The sequence below is a fragment of the Micropterus salmoides genome, unplaced genomic scaffold (genome assembly GCF_014851395.1).
Source record: "Micropterus salmoides isolate LMB-PRFRI ecotype aquatic unplaced genomic scaffold, ASM1485139v1 Ms_hic_scaffold_4001, whole genome shotgun sequence".
Classification (NCBI taxonomy): Eukaryota; Metazoa; Chordata; class Actinopteri; order Centrarchiformes; family Centrarchidae; genus Micropterus; species Micropterus salmoides.
The window spans coordinates 5,102-23,212 of NW_024043376.1; the positions used below are offsets into that span (position 1 = coordinate 5,102).

At 41.3% G+C, this 18,111-nt stretch overlaps 1 long non-coding RNA gene across 2 annotated transcripts; it reads left to right on the forward strand.

Moving 5' to 3' along the window:
* Positions 1-357: 357 nt before the first annotated feature.
* Positions 358-3,207, forward strand: LOC119887087. Of its 2 annotated transcripts, none has more exons than XR_005441609.1 (5): positions 358-427; positions 644-728; positions 1,159-1,216; positions 2,640-2,782; positions 2,932-3,207. It is a non-coding gene; the product is annotated as an uncharacterized LOC119887087 (long non-coding RNA). The 2 variants fall into 2 exon arrangements; XR_005441610.1 differs by having other exon boundaries at positions 2,643-2,782.
* The last annotated feature ends 14,904 nt before the right edge of the window (positions 3,208-18,111 follow it).

The following is an 18,111-nucleotide window of genomic DNA, read 5'->3' on the forward strand; positions in this document are numbered from 1 at the left end:
CAGGATTACTAAACCAGGCGGATAACAAAGTAACAACTGGGAAATCAAAATAATGAATCAAAATTATCACTGAATTATTACTACATTGCTCCTCCGAGGTTGTGGGACCCCATGCCTATAACAGACCTGTGAACAAAGATTCATAAGTTTTCTCTTTTGTCTCCAGATGCTCCAAAGCTTCCCTCTGTGTCAGTGAGTCCCTCTGCTGAGATAGTGGAGGGCAGTTCAGTGACTCTGACCTGCAGCAGTGATGCTAACCCAGCAGCTAATTATACCTGGTACAAGGAGAATGAAGACTCACCAAAAGCATCAGGACAGAACTTCACCATCACTGACTTCAGAGCTGAACACAGTGGGAATTATTACTGTGAAGCCCAGAACAGAAGAGGACGTCATAACTCCACCTTACATCTGATTGTTGTGGCAGGTAAGGTTATACTACATTTAAAGGGGTCCTCATACATCTTTGAGCTGACCTTGGGTTACAGAAGCTCACCTTACTTTAGTTTGGATTATTTTTTAAACTTTGACAAAACCGATCCCAAAATAACTTAAACCATAATTTGTGTCCAGTTATCTTCACTATTAGACCCAAACATTCCTGTAACTTTTCCAGTGTTTGTGCTTGATTGTTGTTTTCCAGGTTCATTGAAATTTCCAGTTGTTCTATCAGTCAGTGCTGTTGTTCTGGTCTTCATACTTCTTCTCTCTGTCTTCATATGGATTAGGTGAGCAGATCAGTTTCTCTGTGATTCAATTTACTATGGATCTTAAAGGACGCGTTCACATTTTTTGGTATCAAGTCAAGTCAGTCTCAAAGCAATAGTCACATTGAAAGTTAGCTGTAATGGTTCCTCATGTTAACACTGGCCCTCAAGAGATCCCCTCTGAAAGCAGTTTCAATGTAAGTGATGCTGGAAATACCATACAAAAAAAGACTAACAGTGGAAGATACACACAGAATATGATTTCTGTGTGTATCTATCACTTACATTGAAACTACTTTAGGGAGGGATTTATTTGAGGCCAGTTTGTACAAGAGCAACCAATAACTCTCAATGTACATATGGGCTTTTTAGCATTGTATTAGTGTTTGTTTGAAGAAATGCGTCATGTGTTTAGTTAATAATTTGCTTCTTTTATTTATTCTCCTGTCAGAAAGAGCTCCTTGCAAAAACAACCTGAGGCTGATGAGACACCACACAACAGAGCAGAGGTACAAACAAAAACATGCTGTTCAGTCACCGGTCAGCTGGTCATCTCATTGGTGCATCACTTCCTTCTTTGACTACTTTATTCACCAAATTAACCACATCCTCCTTTATCTATCACCCTCCCTACTAGCATCCTTCTCTAGTTACACCTGATAACCTCATGGCCAAACTGAAGATAATGTGCAAGTTTAAGATTCTATCTTAAGTCACGTTTTATAAATGAACGGCATTTATTTTAATAGTTTTTAGACAGGAGAAAAAATCTGACTCACACCTGGTTTACCTGAAAGATTAAAGGAGAGGTTCCACATTCCACATCCAAGTCTGTTTGTTATCCAGGTGTCCATATGAACATTTAAACAGTAATTATTCCTCCTGTTCATTCTACGTTATTAAGAAATCCCTTCCTAATGCACTTTCAGTGTTGTAATGAGGGACAAAATCCAATGTCCTCAATCTGTGTGAAAATTATTTAAAAGTTTATCTGAAGGTAAAATGAGGCTTTAGCCATCCAAGTTACACAAATCAAACGGGTCTCTTACAAAGTCAGTAATTTCATCCCAGCACTATATAAAACATAAGACTGTTGTTTTAAAACTGACAAACTTTTACTTTAAATACCCACAATGAATTAAGCAGTCTTTCTCCAGACATACTTCTGGCACATGGTTCACCTAAATTGAACAACAAACTTCTTGTAACTATCTGGTTCATGGGGCATTAAGTAAAATGTGAATACTATTATCATCTGCTGCTGGTATTGCAACACAAAGAGAAGCATGTTTCCATCCAATTGTCATGCAAATTTGAAGCGGACTCTTGAAATGTCGCAAAAAAGAAAAAAAGGGAAATGTGAAATGGCTCATCAGCTGTTTTGGAGTGAATACACCAGTCGCATGGAACTAATGGCCACTGATCTTAGAAAAATGGAGAGAGGTCCTCAGAATTGTGTTTCAAGAGGGCAAGTTGCTACCAGCCATGTCTCCACACGTTATGGGAATATTGGTCAAGATGCCAACAGCAAACAGCTGATCAGACGTGAGTTACAAGTTCGCTACATCAGAACTTATTCGGCAAAAGTGTTTCCATCTCCCAAGTAGTGCATTAAGAGTTTTTCGACAAAGGCAAAAACACCTCAAGCCAGCGTAAAAAGTTTTTTGCGAGATTAAGGATTTTGTTTTTTCTGGGGTTTTTTTTCATCAACCTTTTCTAATGCCACATAAATAACATTGATGGAAACACGGCTACAGACTGATATCAAGCCTCAGGATCACAGTTCTTTGGTTTAGCAAATTAGGCTGAACACACTCCACCTTATACCCTGCAGATATTTTACTGAGTGGTCCTGTCATGCTGCAGTTCAGAGTTCTGTTTGTCTTGTAAAGAGTACATGGAAAATGTAATAGTGACTATCTCTGTGACCAGCAGACAGATGAAACTCAGGATGCAACCATACGATTCGTAAGAAACCAGGCAGAGGCTCTCTACTCCAACAACAGCCCAGCTCAGCCCCTCAGAAACGAGGAGGAGGTTGTTTACGCGGCCCCCAACTTCAACAGTGCCGCAGGGTGAGCAACTCTTCACACAGGACAATCTTTGTTGCTGTTTAATTTAAATAAAGTTAAATAAAAATAGAAAGTGTTTAATCCCACATGTTCTATGTTTTTTTAGTGTTTTTATTAAATGTTCTTCTTTTAAATTATTGATTCCTTCACAGAACAAGGCCTCAAGCAGCTGTGGAGGATGTATCTGCCCTGTACAGCAGAGTTAGTAGACGACACTGAGTGTGGTGACAACATGGATCTGTGGTCTGTATTTATGCATGGACTTTCTATGCCTTTTCTTAGCAGGTGGCCCCATTTGATTTTTCCTCAGGACAGACTGGGCCAAGAATGCAGAATCAAGGCAGCAATAATCATTTATACATCGATTATATTAATGAAGGACAGATAGATTAAATATTAGACACTTCTCTGATGGACATTTAAACCTTTGTGAAGAATTTATTACAGGACTGTTGTGTTAAACTGCATACTTTAGCTCCGTCTACCATTTTTTCAGGACTTTACAATTTTGATTATTATATGATCACATTTGGTCATAATGTTTGGGTTTTTTGTTTGTTTTTTTAAAGGGACAGTGCACATCAGTGAACATAAGGACAATGCCCAAATGTAAATGAGCCAGATTTAGCCATACAGACTCATTTTTATCTGGAGTCCCTGGCAGGTTGATGTTATAAGAATAAGTCACATCTATTGTCAGTATTCATATGCTAATTTTCTGAACTTGTATTTTTATTGCATGGTCATGTCCGCTCATTATTGGCTGCCTATATTGCTGTATGTATTTATCTGCTTTGAAAACTCATGTTTGCTTCATCTTGCATGTAAAATAGTGAGTAAGACACAAGATAAGACCTTTTCTTTCTGGAGAAAGAGAGACTGCTTGGTAACACTTTTTAAAATGTAAATAGATATAAACTGTATTTTTCATTTGCATTTTAAGCCTTTGACATGGAGTTTGTGTTTCAGTCGGATTAAACAGCAACAACGTTTATCGCATCTTTTTGTTGTTGTTACATCTGAAATGAAAGGCACTCAACCATTTTGGGGCATAAATCAACTTTGATAATAATAGTTTTTGGGGTGATATAAATTCTCTAAACCGTGGTTTAACAATCTGTACATATGATGGTGCTAACAGAGCTCAAAGGAAGGAAGTTTGTTGTTTATCCAGTTTGTCTCCTTGTTGCTTGAAACGCTGAAGTGTGTAGTGATTACTGAGAATCGGTGTGTGACCATATCTATTGTCTCAGACCTAAATGTTCTGCACAAATGTTAAAGTTTAACTAGTTAAAGATCTACAAGACAAACGTCTGTATCTGCTGTTATCATTCCACTTGTCCAAACTGGACGTTAAGATATCCTTTGGTAAAAAAGGGGGACAATATGCCGTCCTCTGTGCAAAAATGTATTCACAAGTTTATATGAAATGAATATGAGGCTTAAGCCGTCTGAGTTAGACAAACAAAGTGCTCATCTCCCAAAGTTACTGTCCTTTTAGTACCAAATGCCCACTTTGTGTTTACTTTGTGTTTCCTGGCTGAGTTTCTGAGTTTCCCAATAAAAAGACTGTACCTACACAGGCTTCTCACTTTATTTGTCTAACCCAGACTGCCTCAGATTAGCCCTCTATGTATCTTTGCACAGACTGAGGACTGATGCTCATTCTGAGTCAGCATTGTTCTTTATTGGGAAATCTCCATGTGGCAGATAAAAGTCTGCTGAGCACCATCTGATTCCTTCAGTCTCCCTTAATAGGATTTATTATAGCAAAGCCCACAAATTAAATTTCATTCAGGCAGTTAGAGGTCTACATCTCAAAGAAAGACTCCTAAATTGCCAATAGTTGTATTAGCACAAACATAAATAATTATACTCCTTCAGAAAGTGCTGAGGTGATCAGTAGCAGTAGCCAGATGCCCAGACAGGTAACAACTGCCTGTAACATCTCTCAAGCTGTTTGTGTCTGTGAGGGAATTTAGGCCATGTTAATGGAGGTGACCTGCTAAACTTAACCTGTCTTCTTATGTCTCATGTCTCTGGACAGGGTGCTGCTGAAAATGACATTACAAATGACAAAGAAAAGTTGACATGATGCGACTGCATTTCTTAAGTGTTAAATCAGTATTAAGTTTTGTCACATGATTCACAATGACTTTGATGTGTCATTATCACACTGTCTGTTTGAGGCCAAACCATTCTGAGTTACAATACTTTGTATGAGATCATCAGAATAATACATGCATTGTATGGTCTGGTTTAGTGTTTATGGATGTGACCACCTTTTTGTGAACATGTAGTTCTTATGTGGGGACAAGGCCTGAAGGTTAACCGTATTTCCTCTTCAAACAACTAAAACAACAATAAAAAAATGAATGTATGAAAAAAAATCCATAAATGTCAAATCAGTTGTCAGTATTTTAAGCACAACCTGGACGGAAACTCCAGTTTTTAAACATTGCACAGTTAATGCCACTCACAGGACAGTGTGAAAAATTGAGGTTTGATTCTTAGATAGTTCCTAAAAAGTCTATTAATACTTTCAGAGACAAACCAACAGCATTCACTGCTGCTGTGAGAACAAACAATCACTTCCTGTTCATGTGGTGACTCGTCAGCTTTTCTGTTTGACCTGTGAGATCTCTTAATACAGTCTCCAAACTCTACAGGCATCAATGCAAACTGATTTAGAGCTGCATGTTTTCATCACAAACACTGAGTATTGGGAACATATTCTCTGTGTATGCAATGGACTTTTGTTCTTTTTCATCCAATAGAAACAATATTTTCCATCCATATTCTTCTAACTTGTGGGGTAGTTCAAAGATCCTGCACACCTGTGTGGGTATGTAGGGCCTTCAATGTATGACAAAGTCTCTACTACAGCTGGTAGAGCTGATGATCAGCTGCTTCTCTAAAGACGTATTTCCTCTGTTCTTCTCTCCTTGCATGTTTTCCTTGCAACAACTTCCACCAGCTCTGTGTCAAGGCCTGCCCCCACTCTCCCGCTACGGTGTCTCTGATTAGCTAATATTAACCCTTACTCCACCCTAAACCAAACCTTAACTAAAGTAATAAATAGAGGCAATGAGAACAATCCAGTACGAGTTGTCAGAAAGCTGGTGGGGGAAAAGATTTGACTTTTCTTGTGTCTCCATGCTTCTAAGGTGGGGGGGACTAAGATGCAATGAAAAGATTGAAATGATGACGGGAGGCAAGGTGAGGAGCTGAGGATGTACAAACTGAGACCTGGTTGTTGTGTAAAGTAAAAAATGCATCATTTGCAAAACAACAGTAAGAATCATGTCTTCATTTCAACTTGGAGATGTACAGTCTGTTCCTGCATACTAATGATGTGAAGAGGAAGAAAGTCAGGGCGGCCTTTAACACTTCAGTGTCTGTTTTAACACAAGAGTACCAAGCACAGAGACAAACTGTCTTCAAAGACAGCGTCCTCCCTTTTTCATTACAAATGTTCATTGGGACTAAGTGACATTTTGGTTATATTAAAACCCCTTGTTGAACTATACCTGCTCCACTCTGTGTCCTGCGTTTGGGTCCTCCAACCTGCCTCCACACCACGATCGTGACAGCGAGTGGATTTGTTGTCTTCCTTCTCTCTGTACAAGGTACTGGACATCTTTATATTGTGTTAGCGCACTTCAGAAAATCAGAGGAAGATGACTTTTATTTTTATATATATATATATATATATATATATAATAATAATACGATTTGATGTGTGTTATACAATGTGGTGCGACCCCTGCAACACCAGACATTCACTTCTTTCTTTAAATTGAACTCTTTACAAGACGTCCAACAGAAAACGTGAGTCAGTGTCATGTCTGTCTTTTCACAGGAGATCACTAACTGTAGGAGTTGAAAGGTGGACAACATAACTTAAAGTTAAAAAATCTGCAGTTTCCCTCAAAACATTTGTTACACTCTCACCAGCCTTGTTTCCAGCATCAGCTGCAGCTGATTTCAGTGAAAAGGCTCTAAAAACACCCTGTACACTACCTGCCTAGTACCAAATGACTAGCTGGTGACCATAGCTAATGGCTAGCTGCTAACGAGCCAGACGTTTTCCTACTTCCCCACCTACAAACACTGACCAAGCTGGGTGTGCTGCTGCCTGGAAAGGAACTCATGACCTCGGTCTGTACATTTAATTTTTCAGAACAAGTTAATAAAATTAGGGAGTGTTTAATCAAATCCATTATAAGATAGTATTCTTGAATATGTCACAGATTCACTGATGCTGCAAATTCAGACATGTTGGTTTGAAAAGTTCACAAACTGAATTGTGTTTATTTGTGTTGACATAAAAATGCATCTGATCCATACGTATCCTAAACACAGCTTTAACTGAAAATTCCACCTTTAAAACACACATGGGAATCAGCCAATGTTGTTATTACTTTCATTAAGTTACAATAATAAGTGTTTGTCTACATACCACAGTAGCTGTCCACACCTCAGTGGTCTGCATTTCTCTACAGTTTCCATTCACACTCTGCAGCAGCCGACCACAGACAGGAAAGCAACTCAGCAAAGCAGACTCCTTTTTGTGTAGCCTATCACACCCCTCTAATATTTAATGTTCCACTTTTTTATCCTGTTCAGTAAATACAGTTTCAGTACATCGCTGTTCCTTCACTGCACCCTCTGTATGATGTCCTGCTGTCACGTGTTCATCTCTGGTTCCTTTGCGTTTTATATTATGTAAAAGTGAATGATTTGAAGACTTCTCAATAGCTCTGTTCACTTTGGCATAAACCAGAAGAACTTAATTTATAACATATTACAACAGACGTTGTAGAAGTCCCCAACAAAGTAGTAAATACATAAAAAAAACTTGATACAGAATAAATCTTATATTCAGTTCTAGTTAATAAAATATTCTGAGAACTGTGGTGGGAGAAGTGTGTTTGAATAAACATCTCAGGCAAACACTTTTCTTTCTGTGAATTTTATTGAAGTCTGCAGAAGGAACTCACAGGGACACATGCACATCAGAGAGTATCGGCCGAGTGAGCTGCAGTGTAACAGCTCATGCAGCTTTTATCTTGTCTCAGGGTCGGAGTACTATCTCATCAAAGGAACATGGTGTCTTTCAGTGTTCCTTAGGGGATCTATAGAAAGACACCCATGTCCAAGGTACATGTGGTGAACCACTTAAAGTCCTGACCCCTCTGGACATACGTTAAAGCATCACACACATTTACCTTCCATTGACCCCATACCCAAGAGGCTGGTGAGATTATTTACATGGCAGTGTTTTAAAGATGGTTCTCATGAAATTTCCATTACAATACTCCCTTTTAGCATTTTATGCTAACACAACATAATGAGAATATAAACACTTCATGTAACTTCAGCAGTACTTGAAGAGAAGGTGATTATGTAAAAATATAAGGAATAAAAATACAATGTAAGGAATATAAAAATGAGAGGACACAAGACACAATACAAACACTTGTAATTATGCAAAATGTGAAATTTCATTACATTTGCAAAGACTGCAATGATTCAAAACTTACAATTTCAAAAAATAACTTAAACTAAAATGTTTCAGATTAAACTTCACTTTTATCCCCACTGAAAGGTGGGATCCAGTCCACTGAATCAGTGGGTGCAGTTGGTAGTTGCATGTACTGACCCATAGATGATTTAATTGCTGTAGCAATCATAGATCTAGCACAAGGGATCACACAGCATGTCAGGAGGGGAAAAACACCAAGAATGACAAACAGTGGGGTCAACATTTTAAACAGCACATTCTTCCATCCGCCTGTTGTCAGCCACGCCTGGCTCCATTATCCCATGTGGTGCTGCAGGTTGCTGTAACCATCTGCTTACATGATGATGTTCCCAGGAAAAGATCTCTTGGTGTGAGACATTGTCTGGTGAAACACACCGTTCCAGTTCGGGCTGTTGGATTTATTGTCATGATGGGCTTGAAGATTTTCTGCTCCGTTATCTGAGACGGGTTGTGGAGCCCCCAAAGTTGACCATGCTGATGTTACACCGTTCAAGTGTCTTGGTCATATCCTTAACTTCTCGGCCAACCCTGGGAAACCCTTGAGTGAAGGTTAACAGGGCTCCTAGTGTCTCTGAAACCTTTAATGGTCTGGGTTTCACTGGTATGGAGTTCCCCACTCTATGAGGGAGCCGTGGACACGCATAACAGCCTCCGTTTTCTCTCGGTCTGTCACCTCTCCAGAGCCATCTGTTGGTTTCTGGCACCATATCTTATCAGTTGTGTCACCTTGCCTACCCCTGTAATCAGTGTGCCCGCGGTGAGTGTTTGGGAGATTAGTGGTTCTAGGTGGTCTCAGAGACCTCCACTCCCCTCCCTCCCTAGGAACACAAGGCAGGGGAAAGCTCAGCTCACTCACTGATCTCCATCTTCACCTGGTCTGAGGCCTTTTGGTTGCTTTGGCACTCGTTTGCAGTGGGTGGCGTGAATCCAAGTTGCTCTTTCAGCCACTTTTTCTGCTGTTTCTGTTAGCAGTATCTGAAATGGCCCAGTCCACCTGCGAGCCCGCCAATTCTTTCTCCCGAAGTCCTTTAACACGATCCAGTCCCCTGGCTCCAGATCGTGCAGTTTCTTTTCTGCGGCCTTTGGGATGGCGTTTTTGACCTGCATATGAATTTCAGAAAGCACAGAGGACAAATTAGCACAATATCTCAACATTTCATCCTCACATTGGCTGGTATCTTTTTACTGGCCCAATCCCCGTGTTTAATGGTCTGCCAAATAGGATTTCAAAAGGACTGAGACCCCCTCTGCCCCTCATCCGGCTTCTCATGTGCATTAAAACGATTGCCCCAGATTAATCCAAATATATCCCCCTACACTCTTCAGTGCTGTGCTAATGAAAGGTGTGCCGTTATCACTGGAGATCTTAACTAGGATTCCCCAGTGAGGAATGATCTGGCTTATCAAAGCTTTTGCAACTGCTGCTGCATCCTGTTTAGATGTTGGAAATGCCTCTACCCATTTAGAAAACATATCTACCATGACAAGACAATATTTCTTCCCCTGTGATGGTGTCAGTTGAATGAAGTCCATTTGCAGGTGCTCAAATGGTTTGTCTGGAGGTGGGTGTGCCACCTGTGAGATCTGAATCGGACGCCCCACATTGTTAGTTGCACAAATCATGCAACTTTGACAAAATTTCTGGGAGAAGTTGTAGAACCCCTTTGTGAACCAGTATCTGTTTATTTCCTGTGTCATACTCCCTTTTGATACATGGTCCTTACCGTGTGTCAACTTAGCATAATAAGGAAACAGATACTTAGGCAGGCACGGCTTCCCCTCAGGCCCATACCACACTTAGTTGGAAAATGTGCAGCCTGCTTTCTTCTTTCCTCTGGGCTGGCTCTCGCCTGTAATTCCTGCAAATCATCTGTAGGAGACATTGGCGGGTCAGTTAAAACAGTGCATTGGGTGGTTAGTGTTTGTTTTGCTGCAGCCTTTGCTGCAAGGTCAGCTCTGGCATTCCCCTGTGAGATAGGATCAAGTTTGTTAGTGTGAGCGTCACATTTACACACAGCAATCATTTTGGGCAACAGCACAACATCAAGTAGGTCAGCAACCAGTTTGTGATGAGCAATAGGTTTCCCTGTGGATGTTAAAAACTTCCTGTCCTTTGCATATTTACATGCTTCTGTCAGTGCAACTAGCTCTGCTGCTTGTGCAGAATAGTTTGAAGGAAGCGTTTTGGCCAAAATAGTCTCATGCAAAGTTGTTACTGCAAAACCTGCTTGATTTTTACAAGTTGCTGGATCACGTGATGCTGAGCCGTCCACAAACAACTCCATGTCTGGGTTTGTTAGAGGAGTCTCCTGCAAGTCTGCCCTCGGAGAGCAGGCTTCTGTTGACTGCAACACAATCATGCGGCTGCCCTTCACCTGGAGTTGGGAGGAGAGTAGCCTGATTTAGTACAGTGCATCTCTGAACAGTGATGTTAGATATATCAAGCAACACGGTGTTGTATCTCAGCCACCTGGCTGTGGAGATATGATGTTTTTTGTTCAAGCAAAATCATCAACACAGCATGCGTGACCAACAATGTCAAGTCTGAATAACCCACAATGTCACGTGATGCCATGGCTGCTTTTTCAGCAGCTGCCACAGCTCTCAGGCAGTTTGGCAGCCCTGCTGCAACAGAGTCCAGTTTGGATGAAAAATAAGCTCCAGGTCCCAGTTGTCCCCCATGGTTTTGTAGTAGTACTGAGGTCATGTCAACAGTCTGGGTGAAAGGTTTGTTACAGTCGACCCAGGGTCGGTGGAGACTGAAGAGCTAGTTTTAAATCAACAAAAAATCTCAGGTCTTCCACATGTGCGGTTTCTGCCCATGGTGCCTTAATGTGAGCACTGTTCAATTCAATTTTATTTATATAGCGCCAAATCACAACAACGGTTATCTCACAGCGCTTTTCATAAAAGAGCAGGTCTAGACCATACTCTATGATGCTATTTACAGAAGCCCAACAGTTCCCACCAAGAGCAGCACTAGGCGACAGAGGCAAGGAAAAACTTCCTTTTAAGAGGCAGAAACCTCGAGCAGAACCATGGCTCAGGGTGGGCGGCCAACTGCCAAGAGGGAGAGAGAGAGCCTAGACAATATACACACAGAGGTACAGACAGTAAAGGTGATGTTGCTATAGACTAAATGAAAAATGGTACAGATATTTATAGTAGTGTTAATGATAACAATCGTAATGTTAATGATTTATAATGACAATAATAACAATAGGACTAGTAACAATAGTTGTTGTAGCAGAGGGTGCCGAGCAGGAACACGGGGGCAGCAGGTGACCCGCGGCCACAGATCCAGACTCCACAGCTCCAGAGCCAGAAAACCTGCAGGAAGTGAGAAGTTGTTAGTAACATGCAATAATGGGATGAGGTTGCATACAGAGGGAGAGAAAGTAGGGGAGAGAGGAGCTCAGTGCATCATAGGAAATCCCCCGGCAGTCTAGGCCTATAGCAGCATAACTAAGGGATGGTTCAGGACTAACCTGGGCCAGCCCTAACTATAAGCTTTATCAAAGAGGAAAGTCTTAAGCCTACTCTTAAATGTGGAGATGGTGTCTGCCTCCTGAACCCTAACTGGAACCTGGTTCCACAGGAGAGGAGCTTGATAGCTGAACGCTCTGGCTCCTAGTCTACTTTTGGAGACTCTAGGAACCACAAGTAACCCTGCATTCTGGGAGCGAAGTGCTCTGGTGGGGTAGTAAGGTACTATGAGCTCTTTAAGATAAGATGGTGCCTGACCATTAAGAGCTTTGTAGGTAAGAAGAATGATTTTAAATTCTATTCTGGATTTTACTGGAAGCCAATGCAAAGAAGCTAAAACAGGAGAAATGTGATCTCTTTTCCTGGTTCCTGTCAGAACACGTGCTGCCGCATTCTGAATCAGCTGAAGAGTCTTAACGGACTTTTTCGAGCAGCCTGATAATAAGGAATTGCAGTAATCCAGCCTAGAAGTAACAAATGCATGGACTAGTTTTTCTGCATCATTTTTAGACAGGATGTTCCTGATTTTCGCAATATTACGTAGGTGAAAAAAGGCGGTCCTTGAAATTTGCTTAATGTGAGACTTAAATGACATGTCCTGATCAAAGATAACTCCAAGATTCCTCACAGTGGTGCTGGAGGCCAGGGCGATGCCATCCAGGGAAACTATATCTTTAGATAATGCATCACGGAGGTGCTTAGGCCCCAGAGCAATAACTTCAGTTTTATCTGAGTTTAAGGCACATTTGAAGTTTAGCTAACTGAGTTTCATCTGGCTTGATCGATATATATAACTGAGTATCATCTGCATAACAATGAAAGCTTATGGAATGTTTCCCGATAATATTGCCTAAGGGAAGCATATATAAAGTGAAGAGGATTGGTCCGAGGACAGATCCTTGAGGAACTCCATGACTAACTTTGGCATGCATGGAGGACTCATCGTTAACATGTGCAAACTGAAATCGATCTGATAAATAGGACTTAAACCAGCTTAGAGCGGTTCCTTTAATACCAATGAAATATTCCAGTCTCTGCAATAGGATCTGATGGTCAATGGTATCAAATGCAGCACTAAGATCTAATAAAACCAGTACAGAGACAAGTCCTTTGTCTGATGCAATAAGGAGGTCGTTAGTAATTTTCACCAGTGCTGTCTCTGTGCTATGATGAGCTCTAAATCCTGACTGAAAATCCTCAAATAAACTATTTCTCTGTAGAAAGTCACACAGCTGTTTAGCAACTGCTTTCTCCAGAACCTTGGAGAGAAATGGAAGGTTAGATATAGGTCTATAGTTGACTAAAACATCCGGATCAAGTTTGGGCTTTTTCAGAAGAGGTTTAATTACAGCTACTTTAAAGTACTGTGGTACATAGCCTGTTGATAGAGATAGATTGATCATATCTAGTATAGAGGTGCTGACTAAGGGTAAAACATCTTTAAGCAACCTAGTCGGGATGGGGTCTAAGAGGCAGGTTGATGGTTTGATGAAGAAATTATTGAAGTTAGTTGGTAAAGATTGAGTGAAGCAAAACAGTCTAAACATGTATCTGGTTCTACAGCTGTTTCTAAGGTTCCTGAGTTAAGAGATAAGTCGGTGCCAATTTTGTCTCTAATAGCTAGAATTTTATCATTAAAGAAGCTCATGAAGTCGTAACTACTGAGAGCTATGGGAATACTTGGCTCAATAGAGCTGTGACTCTCTGTCAGCCTGGCTACAGTGCTGAAAAGAAACTTGGGGTTGTTCCTATTTTCCTCTATTAATGACGAGTAGTACGCTGCTCTAGCATTACGGAGGGCCTTCCTATAAGTTTTAAGACTATCTTGCCAAATCAAACGAGAATTTTCCACTTTGGTGGAACGCCAATTCCTCTCAAGTTTCCGCGATATTTGCTTTAATTTGCGAGTTTCAGTATTATACCATGGAGCTAACAGTCTTTGTTTTAGTATTTTCTTTTTTAGAGGGGCTACAGAGTCCAGTGTCATTCGCAGCGAGCCTGCAGCTATCAACAAGACGATCGATTTGGGAGGGACTGAAATTAGCATAGGAGTCCTCCGTTACTTTGTGACTTGATAATGTATTTAGAGCTGATGGAATCGCATCCTTAAATTTAGCTACAGCACTATCAGACAGACGTCTTGTATAGAAATTTTTGCCCAATGGCGAGTAGTTCAGCAATACAAACTCAAAAGTTATCAAACAGTGGTCGGATAAAGAGGGATTCTGTGGGAACATCACTAAATGTTCAATTTCAATACCATACACCAAAACAAGGTCGAGGGTGTGGTTAAAACAGTGAGTCGGTTCATGAACACTCTGAGAAGCCAATGGAATCTAACAGAGATAAACAGTACTAAAGCTGTCATTCTCAACGTCCACATGAATATTAAAATCCCTACAATAATAACTTTGTCCGTTTTAAGGACTAAAGTTGACAAAAACTCTGCAAATTCAGATAAGAATTCAGAGTATGGGCCAGGTGCTCGGTACACTATAACGAAGAGAATTGTTTGCAGTGATTTCCAGCTTGGGTGCGAAAGACTAAGAACAAGGCTTTCAAATGAGTTATAGTTTGGTTTAGGTTTAGAGCTGATTAATAGGCTAGAGTCGAAGATAGCTGCAACTCCACCTCCTCGGCCTGTGCCTCGAGGAATGTGAGTATTAATATGATTGGGAGGGGTGGATTCATTTAGGCTAACATATTCTCCATCACCCAGCCAGGTTTCAGTAAGACAAAATAAATCAATATGATAATCTGATATTAGTTCATTTACTAGTACACCTTTAGAAGAGAGAGATCTGATGTTTAAGAGTCCACATTTAACTCTCCTATTCGTTTGCACTATTGCTCTTGTGGTTTTAATTTTTATGAGGTTTTTATGCACAGCTCCTCTTCTGTTTACCTTTTTAAATAATTTCAATGGTCGGGGGACAGACACCGTCACTATAGGATTTTCACTAAGTAACTCCTGAAATGGAGGAGCAGAGAAGTGTGTTAGACTGCGACTCTGCGTAGGGTTTTGGGTGGGTAACTGCTGAAAAAGAAGGGCAGAGAAGTGTGTTAGACTGTGACTCTGCCTCCTGGTCTCAACTCTGGGTTGTCATGGATTTGGTCCATTAATAAACTTGGCCAGCACTGTCATCCCTACAAAGTTAATGTACCTGTTTCTTTCTCTCATTTTGTCTGAATTGCTTCAATTTGCTTTGGGGTGAGAGGGCTTTTTCCCTTTTGCAGTGATCACATGACCCAAAACAATATCATTCAGACACAGACTGCAGGTTGGATCTGCTAGCTTCATAGTCATCATCAGGAAGGATTTAAATCTAGAGATGTCTTTCACAAAGAGTTGTTTGTCATGACTTTATTTTTTCCTCATGGTTATCAAATTTGACATCAGAAAATCTGTTTCTGGAACAGTTCTTCCTTCATTCACTACAATGAAAATATTTTACAATATACCTGTAGTCGACTGTTAAAGTCAACATTTTGATCTGATGTCTTTCCCCACCCACCGGCTTCACTGCATGTTTTTCACCCAGGGTCCCAAATCCTCCCACCTGTCATGTTTAGCTTTGACCAGAGGGGCATGAGGAACTGAGTCAGGGATCTGAAACAGAGCAGTGTGGGTCATTCACTGCAACTGAAACAGCACATGTGTTATTGCTCCAATACAACCAGTTCAGTGTCAGTGTGTTCTTATCTTTATGTTTTCTGAACCATTCCTTTTCAAAGGTCGTATCAGCACCAAGATGTATGTGTGACCTGCAGCCTAGTTCTTGTGGGGACATGAAGTGTCTGTGTTATTGAAAAGTGTCTTGACTTCCGTGATTAAGGAATGATTAACTGAGTTAACTGCTGCCTCTGGCATTTTCCATTGATAATCATATAGCAACTCCCTTTGACTCTGTTTAACAAACTGTGATGCCATCTGAGAAGTTCTGGCCACCACAACCCCATTGTGAGTGGAAATCAGAATTATGCCCAACAAACACATCAAATCTCGAGCGAGGAGAATCACGGGGCAATGGTCTGACCGCAAAAAAGAATGTTTGAAATGCTTTTCAATCTCCTCACTGCAAGTTAAAGGTGCTGTGAACCTTTCTACCAGAGTTTTCCCTGGCCTCGGTTTCCCCCCTGCTAGTCAATCAGCCACCTGTCCTTTGTTAGCCTCTGGGCAGTTTCGGGCCCAATGTCCGTCCTTTTTGCAGATGTAACAAGCATCAGATCAGCCACGGGTTGTCCCCCCTCCCACAGCTGCGGCTGCTGTTGCTAGCTCAAATGTTTTTAACAGCAGGTTTCTCCTCCACTGTCTGTCCTCCTGACAGTGGCTGAGCTGCTGCTGCTGCCGCTCCAGCTGCAGGTTGGTCGGTACGTGGAGCAGGGTTTGACACAGTGAGATGCAGAATTGTTAGAGGGGACGGTCCCTGACTGTAATTTTCTATCCCTGCGGCTCGCCTCTCTCAGCCATGCTGAATATGCAGCCCAGTTTGCTTTAAAGGTTTTTCTCTCCCTCTCCTTTTTCTCTAATTGTAACCTCAGAGTGTCTAACTGTCTCAGGCTGAACCACACTGCTTAGCCCACATGTCCAGCTGGTCAATACTGCCCAAACCATAATTAGCAATCATGTAATTAATATTAGGAGAATTCATTATTGAAGGGTTACTTTCCCTAAGTGATATTCCTGAGCAGCCTGATCGTAAAACTGGCACCTTTGATTCCGGAGCCTGATAACGTGGTGCTTGACTGTTAAACTGACAAAAGGGACATTAACCAGCGATTAGTGTTGAACAGCCCATCAGAACTCTTCTTAAAAGGGGGCAGGAAACCCTAAACTGCCCCCCCCCCCACACACACACACACATAACCGTGGCAACTGTCCTTGCTCTGCGTTTCATTACCTCATCAAAGAGACTCTTTTTCACGCCTAGATGAGGAACTCCAGGACACCAGAGACACAGACCTGAACTCCCTTATGCAAACAAAGATTGACGTGCAAACGTGATAAGCCAGGATATGCAAAAAGGGGACACAACTCCTGCCTTCTTGAGCTAAAACGATGTTTCATTATAAACTGTTCTCTTCAAATAATAATCCTTGCTAAGTTAGTAGTGGCGCTGCCTCTATTTGAGTAGTTATGTCACCATGTTGTTCCTATCTATTATTATTGCTGAAAAGAATCTAAATAAGTTACTTTTGCAGTGTTTTAATTTTCAGCAAGGTTAAGGACACTCCTTAATCAATGCTTGTTCACAATTTTCTCACACAATTCCTTTAGAAATGATGATAAAAGAAATGTCATACTATACGCTATTAATTACCAGCTTGAATTTAAGGCTAAATAAATACATTTTCCAGCTCCTGAGAAGATTGTTTTAGATTAATCTAAGCTGTCGTCATGTAACCTGAGCTCCCCCAAGTGGACGAAATAAGTATTACATGCCATCATTCTGAAACGCTAACCTTTTAAGGTCTATTCACTGACAATTGTTTCCTGTTACCAAATGCTTAAAATTACAACTATTTGATCATTGAGGTTTGATTGTGGGAAAATATTTGATTATATACGCGCAAATAGATTTTCTTTTCCTTTTATAGACATATTAAAGTTTAGAAAGACAGTCCCTCGCGAAACTGGAAACGGCCCGCCCTGCGGGAAACAAAGCAGTGCCCTCTGGGGAACCATGCCCCAGACAACAAAAGAACGACACACGACAGACAACACAAAGAATGACACACGACGTCGCTCGCACTCTTCCTCCCTTGCTTTCTGCCACCCTCCTCTGCCGGTTTGTTCTGGGCTCTTCAACGCACTTCGGCACGCGCCCAGCGTGCTCTCTCCCGGCAACGCCCTAAGAATTCGACCAGTGCAACAAAGTCTTGTTTCGCTTGAAGCTACACACACGAAGTGCAGCGACTTCAGTTTCCCTCAGTTCCAGGAACTTTACTTGTTTATTTTCTTTCTTTTGTTTTGTTAAGTTATTAGTCCGTTAAGTTATACTAGTTTAATTCACCGACAAAGTTCTTTTTAAGCTTTTCCGTTGAGCCAACTTCACTGAGGTCAGACCAAACCACGTGGTCTCGCCAGCAGCAACGAAGGACACCTGAAGAACAGCTGAATTGCCAGACGGAGGACGGCCAACCCTTGAGGGTTTTTCTTCAATCAGACACGGAGAACCCCGGAGAATCCCTAGCAAAAAGCCAGGATCGGGCAGCTAGCGGGGACAAGCAGTAAGACTGCAGGCTGCCGACAAGCAGGTAAGACCAAAACAAAGCATTCTGTGGTCAGGGATGTCCC